At 39.0% G+C, this 12,852-nt stretch overlaps 1 protein-coding gene and 21 non-coding genes across 22 annotated transcripts in view; 1 reads left to right on the top strand and 21 right to left on the bottom strand.

Moving 5' to 3' along the window:
• The window catches only part of LOC134851932 (SCO-spondin-like), a 116,675-nt gene that overhangs the window by 88,587 nt on the left and 15,236 nt on the right, over positions 1 to 12,852 (top strand). The gene's annotated exons all lie outside the window — the stretch shown is intronic.
• Positions 1,226 to 1,299, bottom strand: Trnai-aau (transfer RNA isoleucine (anticodon AAU)). Its single transcript has one exon. It is a non-coding gene; the product is annotated as a tRNA-Ile (tRNA).
• Trnai-aau (transfer RNA isoleucine (anticodon AAU)) lies at positions 1,526 to 1,599 on the bottom strand. Its single transcript has one exon. It is a non-coding gene; the product is annotated as a tRNA-Ile (tRNA).
• Trnai-aau (transfer RNA isoleucine (anticodon AAU)) lies at positions 3,090 to 3,163 on the bottom strand. The gene has a single exon. It is a non-coding gene; the product is annotated as a tRNA-Ile (tRNA).
• Positions 3,389 to 3,462, bottom strand: Trnai-aau (transfer RNA isoleucine (anticodon AAU)). The gene has a single exon. It is a non-coding gene; the product is annotated as a tRNA-Ile (tRNA).
• Trnai-aau (transfer RNA isoleucine (anticodon AAU)) lies at positions 4,330 to 4,403 on the bottom strand. Its single transcript has one exon. It is a non-coding gene; the product is annotated as a tRNA-Ile (tRNA).
• Positions 4,644 to 4,717, bottom strand: Trnai-aau (transfer RNA isoleucine (anticodon AAU)). Its single transcript has one exon. It is a non-coding gene; the product is annotated as a tRNA-Ile (tRNA).
• Positions 4,959 to 5,032, bottom strand: Trnai-aau (transfer RNA isoleucine (anticodon AAU)). The gene has a single exon. It is a non-coding gene; the product is annotated as a tRNA-Ile (tRNA).
• Trnai-aau (transfer RNA isoleucine (anticodon AAU)) lies at positions 5,225 to 5,298 on the bottom strand. Its single transcript has one exon. It is a non-coding gene; the product is annotated as a tRNA-Ile (tRNA).
• On the bottom strand, positions 5,540 to 5,613 carry Trnas-acu (transfer RNA serine (anticodon ACU)). Its single transcript has one exon. It is a non-coding gene; the product is annotated as a tRNA-Ser (tRNA).
• On the bottom strand, positions 6,171 to 6,244 carry Trnai-aau (transfer RNA isoleucine (anticodon AAU)). The gene has a single exon. It is a non-coding gene; the product is annotated as a tRNA-Ile (tRNA).
• On the bottom strand, positions 6,488 to 6,561 carry Trnai-aau (transfer RNA isoleucine (anticodon AAU)). The gene has a single exon. It is a non-coding gene; the product is annotated as a tRNA-Ile (tRNA).
• Positions 6,803 to 6,876, bottom strand: Trnai-aau (transfer RNA isoleucine (anticodon AAU)). Its single transcript has one exon. It is a non-coding gene; the product is annotated as a tRNA-Ile (tRNA).
• On the bottom strand, positions 7,121 to 7,194 carry Trnai-aau (transfer RNA isoleucine (anticodon AAU)). Its single transcript has one exon. It is a non-coding gene; the product is annotated as a tRNA-Ile (tRNA).
• On the bottom strand, positions 7,437 to 7,510 carry Trnai-aau (transfer RNA isoleucine (anticodon AAU)). Its single transcript has one exon. It is a non-coding gene; the product is annotated as a tRNA-Ile (tRNA).
• Positions 8,354 to 8,427, bottom strand: Trnai-aau (transfer RNA isoleucine (anticodon AAU)). The gene has a single exon. It is a non-coding gene; the product is annotated as a tRNA-Ile (tRNA).
• Trnai-aau (transfer RNA isoleucine (anticodon AAU)) lies at positions 8,985 to 9,058 on the bottom strand. The gene has a single exon. It is a non-coding gene; the product is annotated as a tRNA-Ile (tRNA).
• On the bottom strand, positions 9,610 to 9,683 carry Trnai-aau (transfer RNA isoleucine (anticodon AAU)). Its single transcript has one exon. It is a non-coding gene; the product is annotated as a tRNA-Ile (tRNA).
• Positions 10,545 to 10,618, bottom strand: Trnai-aau (transfer RNA isoleucine (anticodon AAU)). Its single transcript has one exon. It is a non-coding gene; the product is annotated as a tRNA-Ile (tRNA).
• Positions 11,173 to 11,246, bottom strand: Trnai-aau (transfer RNA isoleucine (anticodon AAU)). The gene has a single exon. It is a non-coding gene; the product is annotated as a tRNA-Ile (tRNA).
• Positions 11,801 to 11,874, bottom strand: Trnai-aau (transfer RNA isoleucine (anticodon AAU)). Its single transcript has one exon. It is a non-coding gene; the product is annotated as a tRNA-Ile (tRNA).
• Positions 12,735 to 12,808, bottom strand: Trnai-aau (transfer RNA isoleucine (anticodon AAU)). The gene has a single exon. It is a non-coding gene; the product is annotated as a tRNA-Ile (tRNA).

The following is a 12,852-nucleotide window of genomic DNA, read 5'->3' as shown; positions in this document are numbered from 1 at the left end:
GCGCATTATTAGCACCATGCTTTAGCCGACTGAGCTATGCGGCCTGATGTACTGTCTACTTTACATCTTTTTTATCCTATTGATGAGGCACTTGTAACTTCTCTGAGCTTTTTTTGATTTTTTCGAAACGTATTCTTCTTCTTCAAAAAAAAATACTTCTAAAATTCGTTATGAAGAAACTCTGGCTTTCTGCGTTTTATTTTCCAGAAAGTTTTTCGTCAGAAGTTGAATTGTCGCTCGTCGTGTCATAAAAATAAAATCAATTCTTTCTCTCGCTGGAAGCAATGACCACAGTAAAGCTCGAGCTGTCGACCTTCGCGTTATTAGCACGAAGCTCTAACCGACTGAGCTATGCGGCCTGCTGTACTGGGGTCTTCACAACTTTATGATCTTATTGATGAGACACTTGTAACCTCTCTGCGTTTGTTTACTTGAGGTTTTTCGAAACGTAATCTTCTTCAACAAAATACTTCTGAAATTCGTTATGAAGAAACTCTGGCTTTTCTGAGTTTTTTCCACAACATTTTTCGTCAGAAATTGAATTTTTTTCGTCGTGTCATAAAAATAAAATCAATTCTTTCTCTCGCGGGAAGCATGGGCCACAGAGAGGCTCAAACTGTCGACCTTCGCATTATTAGCACCATGCTTTAGCCGACTGAGCTATGCGGCCTGATGTACTGTCTACTTTACATCTTTTTTATCCTATTGATGAGGCATTTGTAACTTCTCTGAGCTTTTTTTGATTTTTTCGAAACGTATTCTTCTTCTTCAAAAAAAAATACTTCTAAAATTCGTTATGAAGAAACTCTGGCTTTCTGCGTTTTATTTTCCAGAAAGTTTTTCGTCAGAAGTTGAGTTGTCTCTCGTCGTGTCATAAAAATAAAATCAATTCTTTCTCTCGCGGGAAGCACTGGCCACAGACCGTCTCGAGCTGTCGACCCTCGCGTTATTAGCATGGTGCTCTAACCCACTGAGCTATTCAGCCTGCTGTACTGGGGACTTCACAACTTTATGATCCTGTTGATGAGACAGTTGTAACTTAATTGCGTTTTTTTTTTCGAGATTTTTCGAACCGTCTTCTTCTTCAAAAAAAGACTTCTAAAATTAGTTATGAAGAATTTCTGGCTTTTCTGTGTTTTTTTTCCAGAAAGATTTTCGTCTGAAGTTGAATTGTTTCTCGTCTTGTCATGAAAATATAATCAATTATTTCTCTCGCGGGAAGCATTGGCCACAGACAGGCTCGAACTGTCGACCCTCGCATTATTAGCACGAAGCTCTAACCGACTGAGCTATGCGGCCTGATGTACTGTCTAATTTACATCTTTATTATCCTATTGATGAGGCACTTGTAACTTCTCTGAGCTTTTTTTGATGTTTTCGAAACGTATTCTTCTTCAAAAAAAAAATACTTCTAAAATTCGTTATGAAGAAACTCTGGCTTTTCTGCGTTTTATTTTCCAGAAAGTTGAATTGTCTCTCGTCGTGTCATAAAAATAAAATCAATTCTGTCTCTCGCGAGAAGCATTGACCACAGACAGGCTCGAACTGTCGACCCTCGCGTTATTAGCACGATGCTCTAACCGACTGAGCTATGCGGCCTGCTGTACTGGGGTCTACACAACTTTATGATCTTATTGATAAGACACTTGTAACCTCTCTGCGTTTGTTTACTTGAGGTTTTTCGAAACGTAATATTCTTCAAAAAAAATACTTCTAAAATTCGTTATGAAGAAACTCTGGCTTTTCTGAGTTTTTTCCAGAACATTTTTCGTCAGAAATTGAATTTTTTTTCGTCGTGTCATAAAAATAAAATCAATTCTTTCTCTCGCGGGAAGCATGGGCCACAGAGAGGCTCAAACTGTCGACCTTCGCATTATTAGCACCATGCTTTAGCCGACTGAGCTATGCGGCCTGATGTACTGTCTACTTTACAACTTTATTATCCTATTGATGAGGCACTTGTAACTTCTCTGAGCTTTTTTTGATGTTTTCGAAACGTATTCTTCTTCAAAAAAAAAACTTCTAAAATTCGTTATGAAGAAACTCTGGCTTTTCTGCGTTTTATTTTCCAGAAAGTTTTTCGTCAGAAGTTGAATTGTCGCTCGTCGTGTCATAAAAATAAAATCACTTCTTTCTCTCGCTGGAAGCAATGACCACAGTAAGGCTCGAGCTGTCGACCTTCGCGTTATTAGCACGAAGCTCTAACCGACTGAGCTATGCGGCCTGCTGTACTGGGGTCTTCACAACTTTATGATCTTATTGATGAGACACTTGTAACCTCTCTGCGTTTGTTTACTTGAGGTTTTTCGAAACGTAATCTTCTTCAACAAAATACTTCTGAAATTCGTTATGAAGAAACTCTGGCTTTTCTGAGTTTTTTCCACAACAATTTTCGTCAGAAATTGAATTTTTTTCGTCGTGTCATAAAAATAAAATCAATTCTTTCTCTCGCGGGAAGCATGGGCCACAGAGAGGCTCAAACTGTCGACCTTCGCATTATTAGCACCATGCTTTAGCCGACTGAGCTATGCGGCCTGATGTACTGTCTACTTTACATCTTTTTTATCCTATTGATGAGGCACTTGTAACTTCTCTGAGCTTTTTTTGATTTTTTCGAAACGTATTCTTCTTCTTCAAAAAAAAATACTTCTAAAATTCGTTATGAAGAAACTCTGGCTTTCTGCGTTTTATTTTCCAGAAAGTTTTTCGTCAGAAGTTGAGTTGTCTCTCGTCGTGTCATAAAAATAAAATCAATTCTTTCTCTCGCGGGAAGCACTGGCCACAGACCGCCTCGAGCTGTCGACCCTCGCGTTATTAGCATGGTGCTCTAACCCACTGAGCTATGCAGCCTGCTGTACTGGGGACTTCACAACTTTATGATCCTGTTGATGAGACACTTGTAACTTAATTGCGTTTTTTTTTCGAGATTTTTCGAACCGTCTTCTTCTTCAAAAAAAGACTTCTAAAATTAGTTATGAAGAATTTCTGGCTTTTCTGTGTTTTTTTTCCAGAAAGATTTTCGTCTGAAGTTGAATTGTTTCTCGTCTTGTCATGAAAATATAATCAATTATTTCTCTCGCGGGAAGCATTGGCCACAGACAGGCTCGAACTGTCGACCCTCGCATTATTAGCACGAAGCTCTAACCGACTGAGCTATGCGGCCTGATGTACTGTCTACTTTACATCTTTATTATCCTATTGATGAGGCACTTGTAACTTCTCTGAGCTTTTTTTGATGTTTTCGAAACGTATTCTTCTTCAAAAAAAAATACTTCTAAAATTCGTTATGAAGAAACTCTGGCTTTTCTGCGTTTTATTTTCCAGAAAGTTGAATTGTCTCTCGTCGTGTCATAAAAATAAAATCAATTCTGTCTCTCGCGAGAAGCATTGACCACAGACAGGCTCGAACTGTCGACCCTCGCGTTATTAGCACGATGCTCTAACCGACTGAGCTATGCGGCCTGCTGTACTGGGGTCTACACAACTTTATGATCTTATTGATGAGACACTTGTAACCTCTCTGCGTTGGTTTACTTGAGGTTTTTCGAAACGTAATATTCTTCAAAAAAATACTTCTAAAATTCGTTATGAAGAAACTCTGGCTTTTCTGAGTTTTTTCCAGAACATTTTTCGTCAGAAATTGAATTTTTTTTCGTCGTGTCATAAAAATAAAATCAATTCTTTCTCTCGCGGGAAGCATGGGCCACAGAGAGGCTCAAACTGTCGACCTTCGCATTATTAGCACCATGCTTTAGCCGACTGAGCTATGCGGCCTGATGTACTGTCTACTTTACATCTTTTTTATCCTATTGATGAGGCACTTGTAACTTCTCTGCGTTTGTTTACTTGAGGTTTTTCGAAACGTATTCTTCTTCAAAAAAAATACTTTTAAAATTCGTTATGAAGAAACTCTGGCTTTTCTGAGTTTTTTCCAGAACATTTTTCGTCAGAAATTGAATTTTTTTTCGTCGTGTCATAAAAATAAAATCAATTCTTTCTCTCGCGGGAAGCATGGGCCACAGACAGGCTCAAATTGTCGACCCTCGCGTTATTCGCACGATGCTCTAACCGACTGAGCTATGCAGCCTGATGTAATAGGGTCTTCACAACTTTATGATCTTATTGATGAGACATTTGTAACCTCTCTGCGTTTGTTTACTTGAGTCTTTTCGAAACATATTCTTCTTCAAAAAAAATACTTCTAAAATTCGTTATGAAGAAACTCTGGCTTTTCTGCGTTTTATTTTCCAGAAAGTTTTTCGTCAGAAGTTGAATTGTCTCTCGTCGTGTCATAAAAATAAAATCAATTCTGTCTCTCGCGAGAAGCATTGACCATAGACAGGCTCGAGCTGTCGACCCTAGCGTTATTAGCACGATGCTCTAACCGACTGAGCTATGCGGCCTGCTGTACTGGGGTCTACTCAACTTTATGATCTTATTGATGAGACATTTGTAACCTCTCTGCGTTTGTTTACTTGAGGTTTTTCGAAACGTATTCTTCTTCAAATAAAATACTTCTAAAAATCGTTATGACGAAACTCTGGCTTTTCTGCGTTTTTTTTTCCAGAAAATCTTTCAAGTTGAACTTTTTAAATCGTCGTGACATAAAGAATAGACTCATTTCTTTGGCTCGCGAGAAGCATTGACCACAGACAGGCTCGAACTGTCGACCCTCGCGTTATTAGCACGATGCTCTAACCGACTGTGCTATGCGGCCTGCTGTACTGGGGTCTACACAACTTTATGATCATATTGATGAGACACTTGTAACTTCTCTGCGTTTGTTTACTTGAGGTTTTTGGAAACGTATTCTTCTTCAAATAAAATGCTTCTAAAATTCGTTATGACGAAACTCTGGCTTTTCTGCGTTTTATTTTTCAAAAGTTTTTCGTCAGAAGTTGAATTGTCTCTCGTCGTGTCATAAAAATAAAAATAATTCTTTCTCTCGCTGGAAGCACTGGCCACAGACAGGCTCGAACTGTCGACCCTCGCGTTATTAGCACGATGCTCTAACCGACTGAGCTATGCGGCCTGCTGTACTGGGGACTTCGCAACTCTATGATCTTATTAAAGAGACACTTGTTACTTCTCTGAGTTTTTTTTGATATTTTTCGAAACGTCTTCTTCAAGACTTCTAATATTCGTTAAGAAGAAGCTCCTGCTTTTCTGCGTTTTTTTCTATTCCATGAAGAATAGACTCATTCCTTTGGCTCGCGAGAAGCATTGACCACAGACAGGCTCGAACTGTCGACCCTCGCGTTATTAGCACGATGCTCTAACCGACTGTTCTATGCGGCCTGCTGTACTGGGGTCTACACGACTTTATGATCTTATTGATGAGACACTTGTAACCTCTCTGCGTTTGTTTACTTGAGGTTTTTCGAAACGTATTCTTCTTCAAATAAAATGCTTCTAAAATTCGTTATGACGAAACTCTGGCTTTTCTGCGTTTTATTTTTCAAAAGTTTTTCGCCAGAAGTTGAATTGTCTCTCGTCGTGTCATAAAAATAAAATTAATTCTTTCTTTCGCGGGAAGCACTGGCCACAGACAGGCTCGAACTGTTGACCCTCGCGTTAGTAGCACGATGCTCTAACCGACTGAGCTATGCGGCCTGCTGTACTGGGGTCTACACAACTTTATGATCTTATTGATGAGACACTTGTAACCTCTCTGCGTTTGTTTACCTGAGGTTTTTCGAAACGTATTCTTCTTCAAATAAAATGCTTCTAAAATTCGTTTTGACGAAACTCTGGCTTTTCTGCGTTTTATTTTTCAAAAGTTTTTCGTCAGAAGTTGAATTGTCTCTCGTCGTGTCATAAAAATAAAATCAATTCTGTCTCTCGCGAGAAGCATTGACCAAAGACAGGCTCGAGCTGTCGACCCTCGCGTTATTAGCACGATGCTCTAACCGACTGAGCTATGCGGGCTGCTGTACTGGGGTCTACACAACTTTATGATCTTATTGATGAGACACTTGTAACCTCTCTGCGTTTGATTACTTGAGGTTTTTCGAAACGTATTCTTCTTCAAATAAAATGCTTCTAAAATTCGTTATGACGAAACTCTGGCTTTTCTGCGTTTTATTTCCCAGAAAGTTTTTCGTCAGAAGTTGAATTGTCTCTCGTCGTGTCATAAAAATAAAATCAATTCTGTCTCTCGCGAGAAGCATTGACCAAAGACAGGCTCGAGCTGTCGACCCTCGCGTTATTAGCACGATGCTCTAACCGACTGAGCTATGCGGCCTGCTGTACTGGGGTCTACACAACTTTATGATCTTATTGATGAGACACTTGTAACCTCTCTGCGTTTATTTACTTGAGGTTTTTCGAAACGTATTCTTCTTCAAATAAAATGCTTCTAAAATTCGTTATGACGAAACTCTGGATTTTCTGCGTTTTTTTTTCCAGAAAATCTTTCTTCAAGTTGAACTTTTTAAATCGTCGTGACATAAAGAATAGACTCATTTCTTTGGCTCGCGAGAAGCATTGACCACAGACAGGCTCGAACTGTCGACCCTCGCGTTATTAGCACGATGCTCTAACCGACTGTGCTATGCGGCCTGATGTACTTGGGACTTCATATTTTTTTTGATCTTATTGATAAGACACTTGTAACTTCTCTGCGTTTATTTACTTGAGGCTTTTCCAAACGTATTCTGCTTTAAAAAAAGACTTCTGAAATTCGCTATGACGAAACTCTGGCTTTTCTGCGTTTTATTTTTCAAAAGTTTTTCGTCAGAAGTTGAATTGTCTCTCGTCGTGTCATAAAAATAAAATTAATTCTTTCTCTCACGGGAAGCACTGGCCACAGACAGGCTCGAACTGTCGATCCTCGCGTTATTAGCACGATGCTCTAACCGACTGAGCTATGCGGCCTGATGTACTTGGGACTTCATATTTTTTTTGATCTTATTGATAAGACACTTGTAAGCTCTCTGCGTTTGTTTACTTGAGGTTTTTCGAAACGTATTCTTCTTCAAATAAAATGCTTCTAAAATTCGTTATGACGAAACTCTGGATTTTCTGCGTTTTTTTTTCCAGAAAATCTTTCTTCAAGTTGAACTTTTTAAATCGTCGTGACATAAAGAATAGACTCATTTCTTTGGCTCGCGAGAAGCATTGACCACAGACAGGCTCGAACTGTCGACCCTCGCGTTATTAGCACGATGCTCTAACCGACTGTGCTATGCGGCCTGATGTACTTGGGACTTCATATTTTTTTTTATCTTATTGATGAGACACTTGTAAGCTCTCTGCGTTTGTTTACTGGAGGTTTTTCGAAACGTATTCTTCTTCAAATAAAATGCTTCTAAAATTCGTTATGACGAAACTCTGGCTTTTCTGCGTTTTATTTTTCAAAAGTTTTTCGTCAGAAGTTGAATTGTCTCTCGTCGTGTCATAAAAATAAAATTAATTCTTTCTCTCGCGGGAAGCACTGGCCACAGACAGGCTCGAACTGTCGATCCTCGCGTTATTAGCACGATGCTCTAACCGACTGAGCTATGCGGCCTGATGTACTTGGGACTTCATATTTTTTTTGATCTTATTGATAAGACACTTGTAACTTCTCTGCGTTTATTTACGTATTCTGCTTTAAAAAAAGACTTCTGAAATTCGCTATGACGAAACTCTGGTTTTTCTGCTTTTTTTTCCAGTAAACGTTTCGTCAAAAGTTGGATTTTTTTTGTCGTGTCATAAAAATAGCATCAATCCTTTCTCTCGCGGGAAGCAAATGTCCCAGACAGGCTCGAACTGCCGACGTCGCGTTATTAGCACGATGCTCTAACTCACTGAGCTATGCGGCCTGCTGTATTGGGGACTTCACAACTTTATCATTCTGTTGATGAGACACTTGTAACTTTTTTGAGTTTATTTATTTGAGGTTTCTCAAAAAAAATACTTCTAAAATTCGTTAAATTCGTTATGAAGAAACTCTGGCTTTTCTGCGTTTTATTTTCCAGAACATTTTTTGTCAGAAGTTGAATTGTCTCTCGTCGTGTCATAAAAATAAAATCAGTTCTGTCTCTCGCGGGAAGCAATGGCCACAGGAAGGCTCGACCTGTCCACCCTCGCGTTATTAGCAGGGTGCTCTAACCCACTGAGCTATGCAGCCTGCTGTACTGGCGACTTCACAACTTTATGATCCTGTTGATGAGACACTTGTAACTTATTTGCGTTTATTTACTCGAGATTTTTCGAACCGTCTTCTTCTTCAAATAAAGACTTCTAAAATTCGTTATGAAGAATTTCTGGCTTTTCTGCGTTTTTTTTCCAGAAAGATTTTCGTCGGAAGTTGAATTGTTTCTCGTCTTGTCATGAAAATATAATCAATTATTTCTCTCGCGGGAAGCATTGGCCACAGACAGGCTCGGACTGTCGACCCTCGCGTTATTAGCACGATGCTCTAACCGACTGAGCTATGCGGCCTGCTGGACTGGGGACTTCACAACTTTATGGTCTTATTGATGAGACACTTGTAACTTCTCTGCGTTTATTTACTTGAGGTTTTTCAAAACTTATTCTTCTTTAAAAAAAGACTTCTAAAAATTCGTTATGAAGAAACTCGGGCTTTTCTGCGTTTTATTTTCCAGAACATTTTTCGTCAGAAGTTGAATTGTCTCTCGTCGTGTCATAAAAATAAAATCAGTTCTGTCTCTCGCGGGAAGCAATGGCCACAGGAAGGCTCGAGCTGTCCACCCTCGCGTTATTAGCAGGGTGCTCTAACCCACTGAGCTATGCGGCCTGCTGTACTGGCCACTTCACAACTTTATGATCCTGTTGATGAGACACTTGTAACTTATTTGCGTTTATTTACTCGAGATTTTTCGAACCATCTTCTTCTTCAAATAAATACTTCTAAAATTCGTTATGAAGAAACTCTGGCTTTTCTGCGTTTTTATTTCCAGAAAGTTTTTAGTCAGAAGTTGAATTGTCTCTCGTCGTGTCATAAAAATAAAATCAATTCTTTCTTTCGCGGGAAGCACTGGCAACAGACAGGCTCGAACTGTCGACCCTCGCGTTATTAGCACGATGCTCTAACCGACTGAGCTATGCGGACTGCTGAACTGGGGTCTTCACAACTTTATGATCTTATTGATGAGACACTTGTAACCTCTCTACGTTTGTTCACTTGAGGTTTTTCGAAACGTATTCTTCTTCAAAAAAATACTTCTAAATTTCGTTATGAAGAAACTCTGGCTTTTCTGACTTTTTTCTAGAACATTTTTCGTCAGAAATTGAATTTTTTTTCGTCGTGTCATAAAAATAAAATGAATTCTTTCTCTCGCGGGAAGCATGGGCCACAGAGAGGCTCAAACTGTCGACCTTTGCATTATTAGCACCATGCTTTAGCCGACTGAGATATGCGGCCTGATGTATTATCTACTTTACATCTTTATTATCCTATTGATGAGGCACTTGTAACTTCTCTGAGCTTTTTTTTGATGTTTTCGAAACGTATTCTTCTTCAAAAAAAATACTTCTAAAATTCGTTATGAAGAAACTCTGGCTTTTCTGCGTTTTATTCTCCAGAAAGTTTTTTGTCAGAAGTTGAATTGTCTCTCGTCGTGTCATAAAAATAAAATCAATTCTTTCTCTCGCGGGAAGCAATGGCCACAGACAGGCTCGAACTGTCGACCCTCGCGTTATTAGCACGATGCTCTAACCCACTGAGCTATGCGGCCTGCTATACTTCGGACTTCACAACTCTATTATCTTATTGATGAGACACTTGTAACTTCTCTGCGTTTGTTTACTTGATGTTTTCGAAACGTATTCTTCTTAAAAAAAAATACTTCTAAAATTCGTTATGAAGAAACTCTGGCTTTTCTGCGTTTTATTTTCCAGAAAGTTTTTCGTCAGAATTTGAATTTTTTCGTCGTGTCATAAAAATAAAATCAATTCTTTTCGCGGGAAGCACTGGCAACAGACAGGCTCGAACTGTCGACCCTCGCGTTATTAGCTCGATGCTCTAACCGACTGAGCTATGCGGACTGCTGTACTGGGGTCTTCACAACTTTATGATCTTATTGATGAGACACTTGTAACCTCTCTGCGTTTGTTCACTTGAGGTTTTTCGAAACGTATTCTTCTTCAAAAAAATACTTCTAAAATTCGTTATGAAGAAACTCTGGCTTTTCTGATTTTTTTCCAGAACATTTTTTGTCAGAAATTGAATTTTTTTTCGTCGTGTCATAAAAATAAAATGAATTCTTTCTCTCGCGGGAAGCATGGGCCACAGAGAGGCTCAAACTGTCGACCTTCGCATTTTTAGCACCATGCTTTAGCCGACTGAGCTATGCGGCCTGATGTACTGTCTACTTTACATCTTTATTATCCTATTGATGAGGCACTTGTAACTTCTCTGAGCTTTTTTTTGATGTTTTCGAAACGTATTCTTCTTCAAAAAAAATACTTCTAAAATTCGTTATGAAGAAACTCTGGCTTTTCTGCGTTTTATTTTCCAGAAAGTTTTTTGTCAGAAGTTGAATTGTCTCTCGTCGTGTCATAAAAATAAAATCAATTCTTTCTCTCGCGGGAAGCAATGGCCACAGACAGGCTCGAACTGTCGACCCTCGCGTTATTAGCACGATGCTCTAACCGACTGAGCTATGCGGCCTGCTATACTTGGGACTTCACAACTCTATTATCTTTTTGATGAGACACTTGTAACTTCTCTGCGTTTGATTTTTTGATGTTTTCGAAACGTATTCTTCTTCAAAAAAAAATACTTCTAAAATTCGTTATGAAGAAACTCTGGCTTTTCTGCGTTTTATTTTCCAGAAAGTTTTTCGTCAGAATTTGAATTTTTTCGTCGTGTCATAAAAATAAAATCAATTCTTTCTTTCGCGGTAAGCACTGGAAACAGACAGGCTCGAACTGTCGACCCTCGCGTTATTAGCACGCTGCTCTAACCGACTGAGCTATGCGGACTGCTGTACTGGGGTCTTCACAACTTTATGATCTTATTGATGAGACACTTGTAACCTCTCTGCGTTTGTTCACTTGAGGTTTTTCGAAACGTATTCTTCTTCAAAAAAATACTTCTAAAATTCGTTATGAAGAAACTCTGGCTTTTCTGCGTTTTATTTTCCAGAAAGTTTTTTGTCAGAAGTTGAATTGTCTCTCGTCGTGTCATAAAAAAAAATCAATTATTTCTCTCGCGGGAAGCAATGGCCACAGACAGGCTCGAACTGTCGACCCTCGCGTTATTAGCACGATGCTCTAACCGACTGAGCTATGCGGCCTGCTATACTTGGGACTTCACAACTCTATTATCTTTTTGATGAGACACTTGTAACTTCTCTGCGTTTGATTTTTTGATGTTTTCGAAACGTATTCTTCTTCAAAAAAAAATACTTCTAAAATTCGTTATGAAGAAACTCTGGCTTTTCTGCGTTTTATTTTCCAGAAAGTTTTTCGTCAGAATTTGAATTTTTTCGTCGTGTCATAAAAATAAAATCAATTCTTTCTTTCGCGGTAAGCACTGGAAACAGACAGGCTCGAACTGTCGACCCTCGCGTTATTAGCACGCTGCTCTAACCGACTGAGCTATGCGGACTGCTGTACTGGGGTCTTCACAACTTTATGATCTTATTGATGAGACACTTGTAACCTCTCTGCGTTTGTTCACTTGAGGTTTTTCGAAACGTATTCTTCTTCAAAAAAATACTTCTAAAATTCGTTATGAAGAAACTCTGGCTTTTCTGCGTTTTATTTTCCAGAAAGTTTTTTGTCAGAAGTTGAATTGTCTCTCGTCGTGTCATAAAAAAAAATCAATTCTTTCTCTCGCGGGAAGCAATGGCCACAGACAGGCTCGAACTGTCGACCCTCGCGTTATTAGCACGATGCTCTAACCGACTGAGCTATGCGGCCTGCTATACTTGGGACTTCACAACTCTATTATCTTATTGATGAGACACTTGTAACTTCTCTGCGTTTGTTTACTTGATGTTTTCGAAACGTATTCTTCTTCAAAAAAAATTTTTCTAAAATTCGTTATGAAGAAACTCTGGCTTTTCTGCGTTTTATTTTCCAGAAAGTTTTCGTCAGAATTTGAATTTTTTCGTCGTGTCATAAAAATAAAATCAATTCTTTTCGCGGGAAGCACTGGCAACAGACAGGCTCGAACTGTCGACCCTCGCGTTATTAGCTCGATGCTCTAACCGACTGAGCTATGCGGACTGCTGTACTGGGGTCTTCACAACTTTATCATCTTATTGATGAGACACTTGTAACCTCTCTGCGTTTGTTCACTTGAGGTTTTTCGAAACGTATTCTTCTTCAAAAAAATACTTCTAAAATTCGTTATGAAGAAACTCTGGCTTTTCTGAGTTTTTTCCAGAACATTTTTCGTCAGAAATTGAATTTTTTTTCGTCGTGTCATAAAAATAAAATGAATTCTTTCTCTCGCGGGAAGCATGGGCCACAGAGAGGCTCAAACTGTCGACCTTCGCATTATTAGCACCATGCTTTAGCCGACTGAGCTATGCGGCCTGATGTACTGTCTACTTTACATCTTTATTATCCTATTGATGAGGCACTTGTTACTTCTCTGAGCTTTTTTTTGATGTTTTCGAAACGTATTCTTCTTCAAAAAAAATACTTCTAAAATTCGTTATGAAGAAACTCTGGCTTTTCTGCGTTTTATTTTCCAGAAAGTTTTTTGTCAGAAGTTGAATTGTCTCTCGTCGTGTCATAAAAATAAAATCAATTCTTTCTCTCGCGGGAAGCAATGGCCACAGACAGGCTCGAACTGTCGACCCTCGCGTTATTAGCACGATGCTCTAACCGACTGAGCTATGCGGCCTGCTATACTTAGGACTTCACAACTCTATTATCTTTTTGATGAGA

This window comes from Symsagittifera roscoffensis, chromosome 7 (genome assembly GCF_963678635.1).
Source record: "Symsagittifera roscoffensis chromosome 7, txSymRosc1.1, whole genome shotgun sequence".
In the NCBI taxonomy this organism is placed as follows: Eukaryota; Metazoa; Xenacoelomorpha; order Acoela; family Convolutidae; genus Symsagittifera; species Symsagittifera roscoffensis.
The sequence above is the reverse complement of the archived record's forward strand: the minus strand, read 5'-3'. Positions and strand labels throughout refer to the sequence as shown.